Raw genomic sequence first — 22,006 nt, 5'->3', positions numbered from 1 at the left:
TGGTTCCCAACTTCAAGGCGCAAATGCGAGCCGATCTCCCCGTTAAAAAAAGTCTCGCCACAGAGAGCAACAGTCCTACAACGGTAAATCATTCAACCATAACACTTCACTCATAATTAGTAAAACTGGGGGCAGATGACAGCACTACACATAACAAGCATTACACAGAAACAAACTTTACGTCAGGTTGCACTACACGTACACGCACATTACCGCATGCACCGATTCGTTGGGGGGTTTCGCGGGGGGGGTGCATGTGTGGTGTAGCAGTAGTAGGTAGGGGCTCGGGGATCCATGATGTTCTTAAGTCAGCCACCTCGTTGGGCAATTTGCCTGTTGTGGCGTTGTATTTGTATTTGTATCATTGCAATATAACCTATCCATCATGCTAATAACTGGCAATATTGCCCATTAGGCAACACATAAAATGCATATGAATTACATGGTTTGGAATAGTATAAAAATATCATTTATTGTTTGAAAAAAGTAACTTTGTATTATTATTATTTTGGAATGAACATCAATATTTTTCCTCCGCACGTGATAATTCATACTGGTGTCAAGGCTGGTCCAATACATTCCATGGGAAAGTAGTGTGTCCGCTCCACTATTGGTAACGATCGACAAATCTTAGAGGCTAAAAGGTATTGGAAGCGAAGACTGGTCAAGTACCTTTCAGCTTACAACCCAAGTCAAAGTTGCCACCTTCTTTCCCGATCTTCTAATCCGTTTTTGCCACACATTGGTCGAAGAACGCCAAAAGTGTGCAAAAACAACACGAAAAGTGTCCTAGAAAAACCAGTTCTGTTCTTGTTCTTGGCAAATATTCGCCAAGGAATATTGGGCCAAGCTGAGCCAGTGTGTGGACAGCCTATGCCTCTGCTGCTTCTTTGCACGAGGGAAAGACAAATATTAGAAGCAAATATTTGCGAACGACTATTGGGCCATTCTTGACACGAGTGTGGCCCTGGCCTTATCAAAAAGTGGAAGACGTGCACATTTGAGTCATCCGTTGTCGATTGTAGAAACTTCATTTTCAGTGCTCAAGTGAAAATCAAACGTTTGTAGGGGCTTGTCCGGAAAATTCACCGCCAGCAATTCACCGCCATGCAATTCACCGCTAGGGAAATTCACCGCCATGCAATTCACCACTAGGAAAATTCACCGACAACAGTTCGATGCGAGTCAGTTAGCGTAGGAGTGAGCGATTGAGTTACACTGAGTCAGTGAGCGAGGAGTGAGTGAATGATCCAATGAGTATGTGAGAGAGTGACCTAATGAGTATGTGAGTGAGTGACCTAATGAGTGTGTGAGTGAGTAACCTAGTGAGTATGTGAGTGAGTGAGTGAGTGACCTACTGAGTATGTAAGTGACCTAGTAATTAAATGAGTGAGTGAGTGACCTAGTGATTAAGTGATTGAGCGAGTGACCTAGTGAGTGAGGGAGTGAGTGAATTAGTTTTAACCTAGTAGCGTCACAAATGATTAAAAAATCTGATTGTTCTATGTTATATTGTATATATTACAATATCGACCTAATGGCATATTTATAGCTTCAGCGGTTTCGGCTCGGCGATGATGAACGAGTCTCAGGACATGTTATTTTATATGCAGTATATAGATGTAGATACGCACTTAAGACGGGATTTCTGAAAGTTCATCACCCATGGGGATCATGAGGGGTTAAAGTTTATATGGGAGGAAATCATCGCTGAGTACATTTGAGATTGCAGAATCCACACCAGTGAAGTCGCTGGTAACAGCTAGTTCGTCATGAAAAAATAATCCATTGCTTACTGATGATCAGCGATGTTTTTTATAACATCAAAGTGATAACAGAAGATGATTTTAATTGTTAGGAAGTCAATTCATCGCGTATCCGCTTACTTTATTATCTTTTAATTCTCTGTTATTATTCCTTTTAACGTTTCGTTAGAAGATTCTGAGTAAAATATAGAGTTAATGGAATTATTGAATATATTCTCTTGTGCAACAACAATTTGTAATTTCTTCCGTATCACCTCAGTTTCTTCTAACAAAGTCATTGTTAGAACTTTCCGCCATATCTTTAAGATCACTCACTAGGTCACTCACTCACTTATTCACTGGGTCACTCATCCACTCAGTAGCTCACTCACTCACGGATTCAGTAGCTCGGTCACTCACTCAGTTGCTCGCTCGCTCACTCAATCACTCACTCGCTCAATCCTTCGCTCACTGACTCGGTAACTCAATCCTTCGCTCACTGACTCGGTAACTCAATCCTTCGCTCACTGACTCGGTAACTCAATCCTTCGCTCACTGACTCGGTAACTCAATCGCTCACTCTCTTGCTCACTGCCTGAGTAACTCAATCGCTTACTTCCACGCTAACTGACTCGCATCGAACTGTTGTCAGTGAATTGTTAGTCGGTGAATTTTCCTAGTGGTGAATTGCATGGCGGTGAATTTTCCGTAAACCTTGTAGGGGTAGTTTAGAAGCCTCAATGCCAAAGCTAGCTCAAAAAATGAAATGCCCTTGCTTGGTAGATGTAAGAAAAGCCATGATATGCTTCAGAGCAACACCGTCAAATAAAGGATTAAAGAATTGTCTCTAAAGGGCCGTTCAAGCATTACGTAAGCAAATTTTTAGCCATTTTTGACCCCCTCCCCCCCCGCCCTTGTCAGCAAAATTTCGTCATCAGCTCTGCCCCTCTGAATCCTAACTCGTATTTTCATAAGGGGTGGTTGATTACGTAAGCATTATCCAAACCCCCTCCCTTGTCATCAAAAGTCAGCAAATCGGAAACCCCCCCCCCCTTCCTATTCATGATGACGTAATACTTGAACGGCCCCTAACGAAGGATGTGTCGTTTTTGAGAAAACAGTATGTTTGCTGTGTGCGTGTCGGGGAGGGTAGGAGAGGAAACACGATATTTGCTATTCACTTACCGTAGTTAATTTCCCCGTTGTCCCCTTGATGGCCTTCAGTTCAACACAAACGGCATGTGGCAAAATGATCTTTAGAACTCTTCCTGGAGAAGGAATGTGAAAAGGAATAAATTACATTTCGCGAAAGCAAACCAGTTGAATTTTCTTTTTGACGTGAATTACGTTTTCCACCATCTGACGATACCCTGTGCATTCGCAAAAAAGGTGCACGACGAAATGCTTTAAACGCTCATATCTCAGGAAATACCGAGTCGGAATCTATCAGTGGTTTTGATGTCTGCGGCTAGATCTCATTAACATAAATCCAACGATGCCACTCTGGTTCTAATACCTCTTCCGGTCTGGGCATCAGGCTCGTGGCCCGGTTTCGTTACGAAATTGTTTTATGCTATATCTCGAGAGGTTCGCACCTCAAGTAGCCGCCAATCATATCGTCTTTTAGCTAGTCCAAGGACAAATCCGATGATGCCGATTTCATTATATCAGTTTCCACCACATGATTCAAGGCACAAAAACGTATTCACGTCAAAACATGCGGCTGCGCCTATGGCACAACCTACCCATATTTATTTTTTATATGATAAATTCACACACATGCACATGAATATGTAAAATCTAAAAAGCTACTCACTTTGCTCTGCTATTTCCAGTAGTTTCTCGAAAGAGCGTATTTGGTGGATCAAAGTTCTTGCCGTTACTATAAGAAAGACAACCTGCGAAATAATCGGAAAGATGGGTTCATCTGATCAGTTATATAAGTTACATCATTTAAGTAACATGCAAGAAAACAAAATTTAAAGCCATTTAACCCTTTCAGTATCAAATTATGAAAAATTATCATGTAAAGAAAACAGACATTTTCTGGATATTAAATGCCGAGGAGAACTCGGAAAGAAAAGTCATCTGGCCTGCGCCGAGACGCGAACCCGTCCTCTCTTTTCAAACCAGGCAAGCATGCTACCATCTACACCACTGGAGACACGACCCTGGCTTTCTTATTTCACGCACTGTGATTTGAGGTAGAGCCATTAGTAGCCTTCCTTAACTTCAGCAAATGCCCCTCCCCCCTCTCCCCAAGCGAAGACCAGATGACCTTTTTTTTCTCGAGTCTCGTCGGCTTGTCGAGTCTTGTTTCCTTGATATCTTGGGCTGAGAAAAAACCGTTTATCTTGCTCAATTATCATGCAAATTGTTTGGTCGGACATTTTAGTTCTAATTAAGGCGTAAAGCTTTTCTTCAAAAATTATTAACTATACAACAAATTAATTAACCTGATACTTGAACGTCCGCTATATGCTTACAATAAAAGAAAATACCAATTCTAAATGTGTTGAATAATTCATAATTTTGAATATTTATTTATTCCGCCACAAAGAGAGCAGAGCCGCAATATGTTTCACACATTTCTTATGGAATATTTTATAAGAGCAGTGTTTTACTGCGTTATGCAAAAGTGGAATGCAGTAAAACTGTTTTACAGGGGCGAAACATCCAACTACTTTATTAATCAACATATGTAAAAAATAACAGTCCCGCACTTGCGCTGTCATCTCCAATCGTAAATTAGTTATACATCCTTTATACTTCGAAACATTCAAAAAACGTATGTAAGGGATGCTACGTGGGTTAAAATTTTAGCGGTACTTCAGTACCGTCAGTAGCGGAAGGGTTAAAAAATATTTTTGAGGTAAGGGGAAATTTAAATTAATAACTTTTTACATATTTTTTTCCCATGCATTAACATGTGCAAACGAAACCAACATTACCGATCAAATTCCACATCGACGGTAGAAAACCAGAAACAACTCTAGATAGGAATTGAAGATTTGGCGGAAGAGTCCGCTTCCCTTTTTTCACCAGTTTCTTGCCCAATGCTACGGGATGTACATATCGTTACGAAGAGTAGAAATTGCAAAGGCTCGGAGAACGCATGCAAGGTACGCGTAGCATGGGATTGTGGGAATAGAAGAATGAAATTCTAGGACTCGTACAGTAGAATTCGAAGAGAGAAGGGGTATGTGTTTGGAAGGCTGATCTAGTTTTAGCAGTACTTTTAGTTCATGTAAATAAAGGCGATTATTTGATCTAGAAACCTCGTTCCTGTGAGTGTTTACGCGTATTCAAGTCTTTGGTGAGGAACCCGGGAGAGATCCGCGCGACGGAACGAATCTGGTGACAAGAGGGTCGACGAGTGACCCGGCGGCGCGACGCGACGTAATGAACATGTTCTTGTTTTTCAGCAAACATTTCAATAACTCTTCCAACGTGAAGTAACAAAAACTCACATCATCCTCGAAATCTGGACTCGGATCCGCAACCAGCACCGTATCGTCCTCTTCTTCCTCTTCTATTAAAAAAAGGTATGGAGAGTGAGTATTTTATATAAAAAAAGATGGTTTTAGCACTTCGAATATTCAGAAGCGATTGTGCTGACATGTTAAAAAACTAACATATTTTTAACAAATCCGATTTTCGCTAGAAATATCCCATTGTTAAGAACAAATGAATTGGCATTACCACTGTTGGGTCCATCCACAGCATAAGTTAACGATGATAAAGTATCCACAATCGACTCGAATCGTAGTCGCAGATTCTGTAAAAAGAACATTTTATCTCACTGAGATAGATAACCAAGGTAATTATAAATAATGAGTTGACATGCAGCAAAGCAAGTGTTCGAGGGTTTAAGTTCAAAACAACTTCAAAAAGGAACTGCGTCCTGGCTAGTGATGTATAGAGGACCGCCCTTTTTTTTTGATGTATGCTCATAATCTTTTGACAAATATTAATCTTTCTCGATATAATTTACTTCAAATTCTTGTATATCTATGTGTGAAGAATGAAAGTTTGAATCTGAAACCAAGGCGTGAGGACTTTTACTTCAAAAGGAAAGGGTCCAATGGTGACGCCTTCAAAAAGTTTTCAGAAATTACCCCTGATTTTACTCATTTAAACACGAAGAAAAATATATAAAAAAATCCGGTGCAATAATTACGGGTCAGTCAAAAATGTAAATACCGTAAAACCTGTCTTCGAAGGAATCGCAAGGGACGGAGATTTTTTCCCGTTGAACGCAACGGTACGAACCTTTATTAAGGTTTCCGCTTAATAAAGGTTCAATTCATATGTGTAAAGTAATTAAACGATCTCGTGTGTGATTGAATTGAATTAAAATAAAACTAAACTGAAGATAAAGTAAATAATTAAGATGATTTTTAATAATCGATAAAATAATTAGTTATAAATAATTAACAATTAGTTATAAATAATTAATAATTAAATATAGATAAAATAAATAAATAAATCATTAGTCTATATTTACTAAATACTGTATTTAGGTTTAGATAGCAGCTGTGTAAAATTCCGACCTACACTGTTTTCTTCGAAAATTACGGCATTTACGTTCTTTTTATGACTTCCTCGAAAATGTTCAATTACGGGTGCCAATATCTGTCGTACGAAGTTCAGTTTGCACATTATCGTCTATGTTTATGCAATCCTCAGCATCAGGGCCGTAACCAGGAATTTTGTGACGGAAAGAGCAACATGGTTTTGCCACCCCTACCGCTGTAAAATTCGATGATTTTGGAACGGCGTTTTTGTTCCCACCTAAAATTTCAACCCCCAACTTATATTTTGCCGCAAGGGCTGTTGCTTCCCTTTGCCAGTCTCTAATTCCGTTCCAGCTCAGCCTTGCGATCACGAAATGCACACAGCTTGCATACAATTTTGTAAGTCTTGCATATCATTTGGAAATTCAACCCTTACACCGATTTCTCCCATGGAAAAGCCTGCTTTACCGAAAAACATTTGTTACACTTTCACGGAATGCAACTGCTTCACTACACATGGCTTATCAAAACCACAGCGTCAAGTACAGAAACGGGTTTTGCTACTTAAGAGTAGATGATGAACTCACATTTGCAAGCATATATTTTGAAAAAAATTTCGGTGGAGTACTTTTAACATTCTGTACGATCCTTTGATCTATTCATCGCCAAACACTCACAGTGTTTGTGTCAAATTTTCTGTTAAAGGGTACAATTTTCCTTTCCGTTACCGCATTAGAGAGAGGTTCCGTTTAATCCAGGTTTTTGAATGTGTATGTTGGCATTGAAATCACGGGACCACGATTTTTCCCCGTTAGAGACAGGTTTCCGTTTAATACAGATAGCGTTTTGAAGACAAATTTTACTGTACGAAGGTTTTAACAACTGGATGTTGCGAAGATATATTTTGGAAAGAGAGAAAATTCAACTGCCCCTGCGGGGAATCGAACCCACGTCCTTTCACTTTCCGGGTGAACGCCCTAGACCACTAGACTACAGAGGTACCGAATCTTTCAATCTTTCCTTGGAGCTCGTGTACACTGAAAGGGACCGTACATGGACGGCCGAACCACTCAGGCCAAGCTCACAACTGCTGACGCTGCCACCTGATGGCGACTTACACAAGGATGACGTCACTCTCCGCTATCATACGAAGGTTTTAACAACTGGATGTTGCGAAGATATATTTTGGAAAGAGAGAAAATTCAATGAGAAATTCCTAGAGATGGTCTAGGGCGTTCACCCGGAAAGTGAAAGGACGTGGGTTCGATTCCCCGCAGGGGCAGTTGAATTTTCTCTCTTTCCAAAATATATCTTCGCAACATTCAGTTGTTAAAACCTTCGTATGATAGCGGAGAGTGACGTCATCCTTGTGTAAATTTTACTGTATTAATATTTTGAACGTCGATAGAGGCAAGAATGAATTTAAAGATCTCGTGGCCCTAGAGGGACACCATTCAAACGACACGTGGTCAAGTACGGCACAAACAAGTAAGGAGAAAAAAAGAGAAATAACTAGTTCCTACAAACCAGAGAAACTGGAGTAAATAAAGTGAAAAGAAGTTTCTAATACATATCTCGCTAAGAAGCGCAAGAGGCGATGAGCAGCCAACTTATATGTCTTTTTTAATAACCTTTTTCTCCTTTAATAATTGCATTCAGGGTATTCAAAATAACGGGTGGACCTTAGATATGCCATTCATATTCCAAGGGATATCGTATAGTTATTCAATTAGAAAGAAAAACCCTAACGCCAACTTTTTTATACAGAAACCATGTCCTAAAAATTCCACGTTTCCAAGTGCAACATTCGCTGAGATATTTGAATTTAAAAACCTAGAAAAATTGGAGAGGGGGGAAAACAGTAAAAACTGACAAGCTCTTTCTCTCATTTCTGCTGTTCTTTCCCCATTTTGTCTTCTTTTTGAATTAAAATATCTCAGCGAATATTGCACTCAGGAACGTGGAAGTTTGTTTTACAGGCCTCAGGAGAGGTAGGTCAACAACTTTGTAGATGGATGTTCGGGCACAGGGTAATCGCATACAAAAAGTTAGTTTTTTATATACTTCAATTTGAAAAATGCAACCCCTTGCAGCATGAATCACGTCTCTCAGTTTCACACGTTATTTGGATATTTTTTCTGATTGGAAGCCTACCTCTGTGACAAACGGTTTGCCAGTAAAGTGGTGACGTCAAGTTCATATTATTAAAAATTTTGAAATTTTCAACGTGATATTGAACATTACCTTCGCACGTGTTGTTTAGAAGTTTTACGCAAAGTCCGACCTATTTTCGTAAAACTCAACTATCATGCAAATTTTTTTTTAAACGTATCAACGTTAAAAATGAATGAAACAAAAAAAATTTTCAACATTGGAAAAAATTTCGCCGAATATTTTGGACCGTCCAACGTACGTACAATTTCCTAAAAATAAGTTGTAATAACACAGTAAAAATCAGTCAATAGAAATATTATTAAGTCATCATTCGGGTAGTTAGAGGGGTTTTTCTGGTAACCATGGAATACTAGATGTTGAGTTGTCGGGATAGGCGAGTTATCTGCATGGAAGGTTATCATGAGCTACTACCCCCCCTTCTTGTCAAAAATTTTGTCGGTTTATTCTTCGATCGAAGAAAGCATCAAATCCCTGATAGACAATTGTTCAAATTTTTTCAGCCAAGATGTTGCAGACTATACTCATAATCATCATCACCACCACAAATTTTTTTTTCCAGAATTTTATTCCTAAACTTTGTTATAAATTCCACTTCTCCCGGAGGCACTTTTTCCTCAAAGCCATCTTAAAAACCCCCTGAAAGTTCAACTTTGAGTGCTGACCTCTCATGAGAGCCCCCAGAATTCATATTCACCACATTTCTAACTCAAAACTTGCACAATCCTTGTCAGGGCAAAATAAAAAATTATTCAGTGAGAAAAAGCAACACGCACACATTAGTGGCACCACTGTCTGAAAGGGATAACAGTTTGAAGCTCAAAATTTGCCCTCTGTTTGGAACCTAAAAACTCAACCCGTTTAATATGGAAGCCACGGGTGTGAACGATTTTTTGAAATTTTTGAGTGTGAGGGACGACACGAGAAAACTAAATTGATATGTTTTAAATAAGCGGAGGAAATTGATCTGTTTTGGTCGATTACAATATGCTCATTCACAAATAACATCTTCCAACAATCAAAAAATATGCACCTTCAACCTTAAATTTGAGATTATTCCCAATACAAAAACTTTTCATAGGAAATTGCAGATAAGAACATTTTATGAATTTTGTGAATGATATCTAGAATTATGTGTGTGTTCAACAATATGCATAAAAAAAATGACAAATTGTTCAAAGCAAAATGAAATAAAATTCGCTATATCTTGACATCTGCTTAAGTCAACATAATGGGGTTCCGTTGTGTCTTACTTGGTACACGCCACAGATGATCACAAAAAATATATTTATTTTTAACTGTACTGTTTACTCATAATCACCAACTTACATTAAAATAAAATTTGTGTATTTTTGAAATCAAAGTAATACATATATATATTTGAAATTACTGAAAATCATTTATCAAATGTGTATTTTTGAATTTATTTCATGTGTAAACAGATTTGTTTTTCCTACATCAATGAAAGGATTTTATATTCATGTAAAATAAAGTTGTGTCAACATTTGTCGAAACATGTAGATATAAACTTTTCAAATTTGACATTATGGTGTTTTTTATTGCTATCGGATAATATTTAGGAGTAAAAAAGATACAAGGCTTTTTTTCCCTCATTCATCTGTTCAAAAATCAGAAGTTTTCAAGATATTTCTGCAAAAGTTCATCAATTTTAGGAACTAGAAATGATGGCTTATAATGTTTACGCTTAACACTTAAACGACCGCTCAGGAGATTTCTCGTGTTCCAATGCTGACACGTAAAAGACCGGCAACGAGATTTCTAGATTTTTAATTTCCTATATGTATTTGTTTTTCATTTCCAAACGAGAAAATCGCCGGTCATACAGTAAGCCTACGGGAAATAATATATGCGGTGATTTAAGTGTAAATATAACTTTTTTTCGGTCCAAAGAATGGTCCGAACTCTTACTCATTGAGATTGCGAGTTCAAAGCGTTTTCCCGTTTTCGAAGTGTTTTCATGACAGTTTTCTGAAGGAAAAAAAAAAACGTTATAAGCGTCATGCACTGTATATTATAAAAAAATCGTTTAAACTGAAATTTCACTTATATTCTGAGAACCATGACGTTTTTCTTTTGCTAATGGCGTTGAAATACTCCACACTCATACCGGTTCCAGATATCAAAACACGAATCTGATTTAGCGTTGATAAGTGCGTGGTCGCTCATTTTGGTTCGAACAACCCACGGTTCTCTTACGAGTTGAATGGTGTCACTATCCCGGATGCAACTAGGGTCACCGATTTGGGAATTCTCATTGACGAGCGACTTAGGTTTTCTGAACATTGTCAAAAAAGCGAATAGAATGCTTGGTCTCATTTTCAAAAAGGTCTCTTCGCGTTCTCCTAAAGTCATTCTTCCGCTTTTTCGAGGCTTATTTCGTCCTGGACTGGAGTATGCTGTAAGGTTTTGGAGACCATACCTACAGAGGGACATAGACTTGGTTGAAGGGGTGCAGAGAAGAGCTAGGCATGTTCTTGTTGGCACACAGGGCTTGAGTTATGAAGAAAGACTTCATTTTTTGAATATGTTTACATTGGATGAACGCAGGTGTCGAGGAGATATGATCGAAGTGTTCAAAATTTTCAATGGGATGGATAGGATTGACCATGAACTTTTAGTACACCGCCAATCGACTGCTTTTACAAGGGGACACCATTATCGATTGGTGAGGGACAATGCGAGGTTATGGTGTCGCAGGGAATTTTTCTCTAATAGGGTTGTTAATAAATGGAATAGCTTACCCCCGGAGGTATTAAATTGTAACACAATTGACACGTTTAAAAAGAAATACGATAAACATGTTCGGGTAAATTGAGAAGCTCGATCCATACTTAGAATAAGACAACCATAAGTATTCTTTATGGGCATTGTATAATATTTTATCATGTGTATATATTGTTTATAATTTGTGCTAATTGCATTTTTAATTGGGTTGCTCTATTTTTGAAATATATGACATCCATATTTTTATGGGGATCTTTTTATCAGCCACCTCGTTGGGCATTTTGTCTGTTGTGGCGTTGTATTTGTATTTGTATTAGCGAAACATTTTGTCGCCAAGGGAAAAATGCAAATATGTTTGAACAACACTAAAACAAAAATACCGAAAATCTAATTTTTTATATAACTTGTAAAAATCCGTAGCTGTTTGATTGGTTATTAACTTAGCAGGTGCTGTTGAAATGATATATGCAAGACCTTTGGCTTAAAATACACTTCTGAAATGAGTCCTCTTTATGAGTCCTCGTTTCATTTCTCGCTTGGAATAGGTATGAGGGCAACAAGAAGATCCAATTTGACAACGATTCCGATGCCCATTCAACTAGCGTGTTGTGGTCACCGTGGAGAACAATAGGCAACGCCTGCAATACATAGGCCAAGGGTCACCTCATTAAACCCTTTAAGCGACATTGACGAGATATCTCTTTCTTAAAAGCCTCTTATTTTAGCATTGACAGGCCCAGGTATTTTGTAAAGTGAATATCTTAACAGAAAACTTTGTCCTGTACCCCTTACTTTTGCAATGTCTCAAAAATAGTAATAAAAATTTGAAGGTTGAAAGGACGAAGTCTATTCTAGGTGGGTAGATCAATGAGACCCAGGCCTTTTCGCACTAGGAGAAGTGCGGGGCTTTTTCAAATAACAATAGCCCAATTTCAGTTCGCGATGCGAGTAGCATCTAGCCCGGGATTGCTCTCTCGATGTCTGATCCTCAGAACTAAAGGAATGTGTGTGTACGTGTAGTGAAACATGACATGAAGTTTGTTTCTGAGCAAATGCTTGTTATGTGTAGTGTGCTGCCATCTGCCACCAATTTTTTCTAACTATGCGTGAAGTGTAATGATTGAATAATTGTATCGTTGTAGGCCTGTTGCACTCTGTGGCGAGACTTTTCAATGGGGAGATCGGCTCGCATTTGCATCTCGAAGTTGGGAACCCTCAGAACTAACTGCATACCCATAGGGGGCGGGTCATGTTTTGCTGAATGCTGATAATCGGAATAAAGCCCACCTCATTGAAAAGATATGACATTTTGAAGGGGGGGGGGGGTTCAGTGATTTCTCCTATGCTACATAAAGGGTTAAATACGGCATGAAATAAATAGAGCCCTCCCCGTCTCTATCTTTATCCTTCCTCTAAGACAGAGTTTCTCAATCCCTGGTCCACGGACAGACCAATTAGAATGAAAAATTATTCAATTGTGAAACTCACAATATATTGTTGGGTTCAAATGAAAAACAAAACTCTCATAGTTTGTGCGACCATATGTGATCTTAAAAATACGGGAAATACCTCTAATTGTCTCCAAAGCAGGTAATTTTTAATAACATTGCTATAGTTGTCGCCAAAATTGGGGACTAAATAGTTCTTTATTTCGCAATATTGCAAATCGCAGTAAAAAAACAATTCACGAAAAAACGTTAAAACCCAGTAAGGTTATATATCGAAAACCTGCGTGGCGAGAAAGTACTAACAGATGCCAGTTTGGCAACGGTTTGTTGTCATGGCGATAATCCTCGCGTATAATCGCCAAATATGGTTTCTTTCATTCCCGTTTTTCCCTTTTTTATATATAGTTTAAAATTCGTTATTATTTTTTAATGTTTATTTGTTACGTTATTTTGACATTTTTCTGAATGTTTTAACACAGCGGTAAAATTGAAACATAAAAGATGAAGCAATCAGCGATACTCTGTTTTAAAACAACCAAACCTCGATTAGGCCTCCGTCAGACCAGACACGACCCAGGCTCTGTCCCTCCCGGGATATAAGATTTTTACCCGTGTGGGTTGGATCGTGCTGGGGAGAATCAGGAATGCCGGGCTGGGGCACCCACTGGAGACCAACCCCCCCCCCCCTCCCGACACCCGTGACTCTCTGTCTAAGTCCCTAGCTTATATCCCACAAGGGACAGAGCGGGGGACATGTTTGGTGTTTGTGTGTCTAAGACCCTAGCTGCAAGCACGAAGCCTGGTCTTCAGGGTTTTCTTCCTTCCATTGCAGCGGCAGCAGCTCCTCCCGCCCAGGCAGGCAGCCCCGGGGAGGAACCCGCAAACCCGAGCAGCAGCCAAGGGCGCCACCACCCAAACTCCTAAACCCGATCCCAAAAACCCCTGGGTGCTTTATTTATTTTGATGATATATACAGTTCGTCGGCTATCATATGTTGCTTCGTGGCCGCCCACGCGACATATGCCTCCACGGGGCGCGGCTCTCCTATTTACATTGTTCCGCCACGCGACAGATTCCCGTCTCGGGGAGCGGTTCGTGTCTTCTATCTGTAAAGTTTCTAATTTGCAAGGTTTTTTTTAGCGTGAAGTATCCGTGTAGCCAACCCTGATGGCTCTGGTAAGCCCGTCGCTTCTCCGTGGCCAGCCCTGGTGCTGGGTCACTTCTTCTAGGTCGCTAGCTGGTTGGCTCGGGTGAGCCCGTCGCTTCTTCGTCGCCATCCCAGGTGCTAGGCCACTTCTATGCCGCCACTTGCTGGTTGGCTCGGGTGAGCCCGTTGCTTCTTTGTGGCCAGCCCAGGTGCTGGGCCACTTCTATGCCGCCCCTGGCTGGTTAGCTCGGGTGAGCCCGTTGCTTCTTTGTGGCCAGCCCAGGTGCTGGACCACTTCTATGCCGCCCCTGGCTGGTTGGCTCGGATGAGCACGTTGCTTTTTTGTGGCCAGCCCAGGTGCTGGGCCACTTTTTCTCTATCGCTTAGGCCTCGATTAGGCCTAGAGCGACCTGCCCTTCGGGAGTCGGCGTCGCAGAACAGCTCCTTCACTGCGCTTGGTCACCGTGGGTAAATTATAGACTCCGTCTCGGGTTTCCGTTAATACGTAAGTACCGTTTATAATTGTTTATTCTGAAGATCAAAGTCGTCCCGACGAAGGATAAATTATAAAATAATATCTAGGGTTGCCACACGTATTTCTGATCTCTTGTAGGGTTATCAATTTATCGCCAACATGGCGATCACAAAGTTAATGAATGACGCCCTTTTGGCGAAAAATCGCGGCGTTTGGCTCAGATTTTATTAATACGAAGTACCCCTAGTAATTACATTACATTTCATTGAGGGAAATATACGGAAAATTGGGATATCGAATACGGCAAAATACAGGACGTTATCAATCGACCGAAAACATAGCTGTAAGTCGGCAAAATTTCCAATTGTTGCTAAAATGGATACAAATCATCAATAAGATGTAAATGAGGGCTACTGGAAGTTTCTGGGGGGGGGGGAATCGTTGAATATAATGGATTTTATGTGGAATGAATTTTTATAATTTCCTATAGTCATAATTATCATGACATGAGTTATGAATATTTCCTACATTTACAATTTTAAATACGAGGGGATTGCATACAATATTCAGATCAACCAAAAATACAAGAATACGGGACATATAGTCCCACTATCCATAGTGGTTCATCCAAATTTTTCAGGCATGCTACCGGCCTTTGGGTGCAAAAAGAGTGAAAAACCTTGTTCTAAGGGCGGCTTTAGAATATCCTGTTGAAATATAACGGAATTTTTTTTTTTGCTCCTCAGATATTCTTCATAAATTGACTTCGTCATTATTAAAAACAACGGTTAAAATACATGAACTGACGGAAAAAGACCCTTACCTCACTTTCTTGAGTTGACTGCTCACCCCGAGGCAAACTAGAAACTCGTTCATGAAGAGCATAACAGTTCTGCATCATAAGGAAAGCATCTTCAATAAGATCGTCTGTTATATATACCTTGACTTGCATGGAAGATGGCTGGAGAGAGAAAAAACGGCCTCATTTTTTGACATTAGACTGTACAAAGGCATGTTGTAAATTGAAAAAAAGATCTAATGCAAAATTATACAAATTTGACAAAAAATACCTCATCCTCTCCGTCGAGTTCATCAGCATCTGGAAGACAAACGCAACACGTAAATTAGTACAGGGCCTTCGTGTATCTTACACAAGCACTGCAGCCGGACTAAATTTTAAAGCAACGGTTCTAAACCTTTTTTGACTCGCGGAGCCCTTTTCAGTATATAATTTCTATAGCGGAGCCCTGTTTGACTCTAGGAGCCCTTTGTGTAAATACTATTTATGGCAGAACCTTGTAGGCCTCTCTTATTTACTTATCTATCAGATTTACTGATTTATTTTATTTTCCTCGAGTCGTCGCGGACTCCTGGAACGTGCACACGGAGCACTTGGGGCTCCGCGGAGCACCGGTTGAGAGCCGCTGTTTTAAAGGATGAAATTCGCAGCATATAAAATGGCAAACATCACATTATTGCATGCACGGAACAAGCTAAACAAATAAACTTTGCATCACCTCACCTCGACTGATGGTATCGGCTTCTGCTGCTGCCTCTGCAACCGCTCCTGTCCCCGGGATGACATCATCTTTCGAATGGGCCTGAGGTGACACGAAAATATTTGGAATGAATTTTAAACAAATAACATTTTTTATTTTCCACAACGAAATTTTCACTCGATTATTTTTATTTGAAAAAAGAAATGAAATCTATCACATATTGAACTTACGGTAGATTCTTCCATTGCATTCAATAGCGTATTTTGCGTGCAATACCGGCGCTTGATTATTCCTAGAACAATCTACAATATTAAAAACGAATGAACATAAGAAATGATCAATCATTTAAATACGCTCCCGACTGATTATGATGTGGGGTAAGTCGTCGCCATGGTAATATATTTAGAAATTCGCCAGAATTATATGGGTTGCTAGGATTTTCTCTGTCTTCGGAAACTTGAAGAAAAGACAAGCCATTGTAAAGGCATAACACGTTGAAAAACGTGTATTGTTTGGATAGCATAGTGATGGTGATGGGCACACTATGTATACGGCTCGCATGCCACATGCGGCCCGCCAAAGAAGATGCAATGGTAGAAAAGTATCAATATACAAGCACAGCAAATACCTAAGCAGACCATATTTCCTTCATAAAAATGCGAAGTTGAAAATCGGGATTAACTCGGGATATCACAAGTCAGTGCTCAGATGGCAAAATGCCATAAGTCACTTTCCCAAAAATAGAATTGTTCTCATTCCTGAATCTCGTTCGTCAATATTTTCGAAGGTGAAAATATTTTGTCTTTGATTTTTTGACAGAAAATTTTTTTTTTCAAAATTTTTGTTTATTAGGAAACAACGGAAGCAAACTGTAATAAGATGAAAAAGCCACATTTTGAAAAAATATTTTTTACAAATTTGTCGTGAAATTTTGAAAAAGTGACATAGCATTTTGCTTGCACATAAATTATCACCAAAAAAATTGTCAAATGCATATTTAATTCCTAATTACAGCCACAAAAAATGTCAAAAGTAAGTAAAGTTGCTAATTACAGCCAAAAAATTGTCAAAGGCAAGTAAAGTTGCTAACTATCGCTAGAATTGCTGAAAAGTCGCCAATGGTGGGAAGTAGAGAGCTTCCACAAAACGAAATGGGTGAAAATTTTTAATTCTCCAAACAAAACGTTCCTATATGTTTGACAAATATGTGAGACAAATGTGTTTATACTTGTGACCATAAATATATAATTTGGGTAAAAATTATATCATGACAATAATGACAAAGTCATGAAAAAATCCGAATTCTTGATTTCAAAAGTTCAAGTAAGTCTAATCGAAAACGAGAAACAAAAACGGGAAATTTTGTAAAAAAGATGGAATTACGGAAATGTCCCGTAAAATACGGGTCATGTGACCGCAGATATACAGTTTCTGGCCCACGAGCGACGGAAATACCTATCTGGTCCGCGGACTGAAAAGTTAGCGCACCCCTGGGATAGCATGATAACGCGAAAATTCCCGAAATTCATTGTTGCAGCACAGTTTTTTGACCACTACGCTGAACGATTAAAATTAAAATACAAGTTGCGCCATAAAATCAGTGTAGTTGCCATTTACGTTGAGCGAATATCTATACTTGATCTTGACCATGAAAAGTATGGCAATAGAAAAATCGACCAATACGAAAGCGCGGATTGATGGGCCCTTCACTCCTCGCTAATAGCCAGATATGCAAAGAAAAATACAGAACAGAACGGATCGAACGCGACCAGGCTCTGTCACTTACGCGACATAAGCTCATTGTCCCGGACGCGTATAAACAAATCCTACTTTTCTAGCAACATTATAGAAATTTTGAGCATCGTGATTGGTCGAAGTTAGTGATGTGCCATTACGTCACTCATAGTGAAATACTTGGCGACATTCAAATTTGGCGAAGTTTTGAGCGGTGTTTTTTTTCCTCTATCGTTTTATTTTCGCGGTTGGTTTCAAGCGGTTTTTCCGATTCCTCAAATTTTATTTTTTTATTTTATTAATTTAAAAAAGGGTTAAATTATATTATTTAATATTAATTATATTTAGAGACGTTATATTTTTGACTCTCGAATAAATGAAACAGTTCAAATAAAAAATTTCGCATTTAAAAAAACCGGCCATATTACTAGAAATTGTTAAAGTACTTGATTGAAATCGAACATTGTAGTACAGTCGAATCCCGTTATAACGAACTTCAAGAGACCGGAGAAATTTCTTCGGTACAACGAAATTTCATTATAAAGGAAATGTAGGAATGATGAAGAGGTCAAAATAGTGCCTATGGTTTTTTGCTTTGCTGGAAAAAAAACTGAGGATACTTATGCAAAGCTATTTACTGTTTTAAAAGGAGCCAGATGGAATCCTCAGTCAGTGATTGTAGGTTTTGAAATTGCATCCATAAAGGCTCTATACAGACTCTTCCCATTAACCAAAATTTTTCGGATGCAATTTCCATTTCAGCCAATGTTTATGGCGGCACGTACAGCCCTTAGGGCTGGTAAATTATTACAAGAGCAATGTGATGAAATGAGATTACATGTGCGTATGTGTGTGTGCAGCATTAGCACATCTACCATTAGAAGACGTTGACCAGCGGTTCCCAACCTTTTTCAGTCCGCGTACCCCCAGCTGGCTCTCGGTTCCTTTCCGTGTACCCTCCACCCCGAATCCTCCAGACCCCCCCCCCCAATCTTTTTCACCCATTACAGTTTTCGAAAAACTTCAAAAAAAGGTACATGTTGAATTAAATTAAATGGTCTCTTTTTCATTATTTAGTTTTTTCATTTTTCAAGTAAGCAAACAAATTAACACGAAGATTGGGAAGAAAATTAATGTGATGTTTGGGAATGTAAATTGAATTACAAAGTTTTGAAAAATTAAGCTCAAAAGCTGAAAACTCAAATCCGGAGCTGCGTTCAATTTGCTTTAGTATACGACGAAAACGCCTGTTCAACAAGCTCCGTGCTAACAGACGGCAACAAAAACATTATGGCTTTTCTAGAAAGTTCAACGTATTCTCACCGCGGCAAGCCCAAAAACTGATTAGGTTTACCATTCCGCCATTGAAGACGATCTTCAGAGGGGTATCTGATGTGAGCTCTAGCAATTTCACCTTTTCTGGAATCAACAATAAAGCCGGTTCAAAATACTCTTCTTTGAAAGGATTAGATGTCTACAGATCACCTATTTTTCCAGCTCTGAGAAATATTTTTCAAATTAGGATTTTAATCCTTCCAAGTGGCCGACTGTTAAATTTAGCTCAGCTTGTGACAAGAAATCGTGAAGTGTTTCAAACACTTCCCAAAAAAGGGCTACCTCGTGCCGAAGTTCGAACAGCAACGTCAGGACTTGACCCCGGGACAACCCCCTAACTTCAGTGTGCAAAAGCAAAGTGCTGTGAAGAATGTCCATGTCTTCTCACAACAACTTAAATAATTTGTAGTTGGTAGGATTCACCTTGAAAAAGTTGACAACCTTGACTGCTTCATCAAGAACGTTTCGCAAATTTGGAGACAAAGGTTTCGAAGCAGACCTCTGTCTGTGAATATAGCAGTGAGTTCATTTCATTTTGGGAGCGACTTCTGCCACGCGTGCACGACAGCCTCAGTAGCAACCTTCCGTGGATTTTTCTCCATCTCTTGTGAGCCCAATGCATTTTGACCATTGATTTCTTCTTTCAACGAAATAATGATTAATTGCTTCAAATAAGTCTTTAACAGTCGTACAGCCCTTCAATGGGTGATACAAATGAAAAGATTTACTTCGGATTCTCTCTCAAGTACTTAGCAATTACAAGTAGCACATAATATTGCGCAACGCCGGTACTTTCGTCGACTTGGATAGAAAAAAATTCACAACCTTTGACGTGACTTATGATTATGACAAAATATGTGTCTCGTGGACGTATCGCAAACTAATAAACAGGTTAAATGAAGAAATCAGAAGTGATAATTAATTTCAAATTTATCAAATACATCGACTTCAATTAGGAATTATGGATAATCGCCGGTGAAAGTGATAAACTTATTAAAATTCATTGAATTCAGGGATTATGCATAATCATAACTTTAGCAACTTTCCCGCAACATTTGTATGTAAAAAAATTCGACATTCGAGTGATAAAAAAAAATAGTTGCATTACCAATGTAATGTGGATACAGCCCCCTACACAACTCCTATCCATTTCAGGAAGGCAATAAACGAAAGTGGGGGGGGGGGGTAGAAAGAAAAAAAAGAAGATATTTAAGAAGGGGTTTGATTGTGCGGAAATGGATCCTAAATCTCCCCTATGCGGAAATACACCGTGCGGATCCGCCGCCAAACCGTTACTCAAAAATCCCCCACGGATAATGTGACATAATTGGGAGATGCTCATCAGAGATTTATGTTTACAAAGCATGAGTAATTTTTTTTAAATATCGTTTATTTATTAAATAGTACAATAATTATACACTTTTCATGGTTTCTGTGAACACCCCTCAGTAGTCAACCCTCTTATGAGTTGTTACTAATGCATTCATAACTATACAAGCAAGACTAACGCCGTTAACATAATAAATATCAAAAACCAACACTGTAATTTCCAAAAATAACAAAATTACAATAATTGTAATAGACAACTTTAATCCACAAATGTCCACAAAATAAAAATAAGCGTTTGTGCGAAAAGGAATAAATGAGAATATATGAGGTTAACATGAGTATACATGGGATTAAATGGGATTACGTATTCAAATAAATGCTGGTTACCATATTTCAACAGAGTACTGAGAGATAGTAAATATACATAACATTTTTTTTATTTTTTAAAGTTTTAAAGTTCATCGTCCCGGTGACATCTTATACATCCATTGGTTTGGTATACGTCGTGGGAACTCAATGGCCCATTAATAGTCTATATATTTTTACCTCTGTTATAATATACCCTGCTTAAAAATACACTGTGGATATAACAAACCAAAAGAATGGTCTTAATCAAGAAAATAATCCGGATACAGTAGAATCCCGTTTTGACGAATACCGTTATAGCGAAAATCTCGTTTTAACGAACACTTTTCTAATCCCCCAAGTTTACATAAGAGCAATGATAGGTTTTGATCATTTTTGTCGCACCACGGTCATTTTCTGCGCACGAGGGCTAATTAGACTGTGGGACCTACATTTTATTGCCGATTTCGAACGGCAGACTTGTTTTTTATACTCGTCAGGGGCGTCGGAAGTATTTTCGACCAGTGGGTGCACCACCCCCCCCCCTCTCCCACTGAAGGATATCAAAAATTGAAAACGTATTTTTGTAAAAATAAATATTAAAACAAACACAAATATATTTTTGTATAAATTCTGTATATGATGGGTGACTTGAGCCTCGGGGCAAAAGTCTCACCATGCGAGATAACATTGGTTACGCGTCACTTTGGCGTATAAGCCGCATCAGTGAAGCGATCCCGATAATTTGCAACTGTGTTCCTAGCTAGATAAAATGCATAAAAAATTAGTTTTCTCCGAGAGATTAATGCACTATAGTTCGAGTGTTTTTACAGACACGAGAGAAACACATTCTTTCTCTAAACTTTTCTGTAATTATATTTCTCTTTACTCCTGATTTAATACTTTTCCTTATAGCAGTGCTCTGTGCCGGTGGCACAGCCCAAGAGACATACATTGTAGCAGCATATAAACAGGGATCATCATATATTTACTCTTCTGCTCCAGTACTTAATAAATTATTTTCCTTTTATTTCCCGTGATAAGATACTTGGATTGGATTCTTATATAAACAAGTCATGGTTTTTTCTTTATAATTATTTTTGCTACGAGCCTAATCTATGAAAATATTTTATTACGTAAATCTTTGAATTTATACAAAATGCTTCCACAATGCGTGCTTACTTGCATGTAATTACGATAGGGTAAGGTAATTAACCAGTCAGGTGACCAATTAATTTCTCCCTTTTTCCCTTTTTCTCCTTATTAAAAGTTTGAAGCTAATAAAATGAATTTTCCTGATTAAAATTTTTTATGAATACATTTAAACTGACTTCCTCATTTTTTTAAATCACCAACCAAAAAATTATGAGAATTTAAATAATTACTAATTAATTTTCAAAAATTGAAATAATTAGATTAAATATTGGCACTTGACTGGTTAAGGTAGATGGATACTTTCGGAATAACATAAAATAATTAAAACCTGAAAGTGTTGACTGTGAAGAGGTCAACTAA

The sequence above is a fragment of the Pholcus phalangioides genome, unplaced genomic scaffold, assembly GCF_987345545.1.
Source record: "Pholcus phalangioides strain wild (caught in Gottingen) unplaced genomic scaffold, Ppha-v1.0 ptg000040l_1, whole genome shotgun sequence".
In the NCBI taxonomy this organism is placed as follows: Eukaryota; Metazoa; Arthropoda; class Arachnida; order Araneae; family Pholcidae; genus Pholcus; species Pholcus phalangioides.
This window is presented reverse-complemented; position numbering follows the sequence as displayed.